The sequence below is a fragment of the Orycteropus afer genome, unplaced genomic scaffold, assembly GCF_000298275.1.
Source record: "Orycteropus afer afer isolate SDZICR_OR568_19922 unplaced genomic scaffold, OryAfe1.0 scaffold00636, whole genome shotgun sequence".
Taxonomy (NCBI): domain Eukaryota; kingdom Metazoa; phylum Chordata; class Mammalia; order Tubulidentata; family Orycteropodidae; genus Orycteropus; species Orycteropus afer.
In genome coordinates, this window is record NW_006922223.1 from 1,241,426 (window position 1) to 1,242,240 (window position 815).

Genomic DNA, 815 nt, shown 5'->3' on the forward strand with positions numbered 1-815 from the left:
CGATCTTCAGCTGATTGGTTGAACCTCAGTCCCACATTATGGAAGACAAACTTCTCATAAAGCCATTTGATTTAACCACATGTTAACACTTCAAGACATTTGTACTAATGCTTGACAAAACAACTGGTCACCACAGTCTAGCCAAGTTTATACATAAAATTAAACATCATTTATGTCATAAATTTGGAGACACTAGAGCAGCCTTAGGGAAAAGTGTCATTAAAATGAATATAGATGAGAGAAAAGAAAGTTACAAAGCAACATGATGGGGAAAAACAAAAGGGAGGAATTACCTGAAGAAGCAGGAAAGAGTTAATATTCTGACACTTTAGGAAAGAGATTTTGAATTGTTAGAAATATAGAAATAGTTTTGGTAGAGATGTGAGAAGATGAGGAAATCCCATATGGTAGCCAAGTATTTGTTTTTCAGAGAATGAGTGACAGAAATATTTATGAAATTAAATAATGGGCTTTTATGATGAAATATGAAGAGCAAAAATTTAAAATTATATTGCACAGAAATGAAAGAGAGATGAGTAAGGAAATAATTAAAATACTAACTCTATGCTGAGGCCCTATCAATGGTTGAAGTTCATTAGGTTAAACAAAAAAAGAAAAAGAAAAGAAAAACAGCCTTAAAGTTAGGTTATAGTCTCTAGTAGCATGTATTTTTGCCTTGTCTACAAGTGGAGGAATCATTTTGAAATAATGTCTTGGAACTTCAGTTTTCATAAAAAGATAGATAAGAAATATAAGCACCTTAGGAACCAGGGTTATCTTGATGAATAGAAAAAAAAAAAAAACACAGACAACTG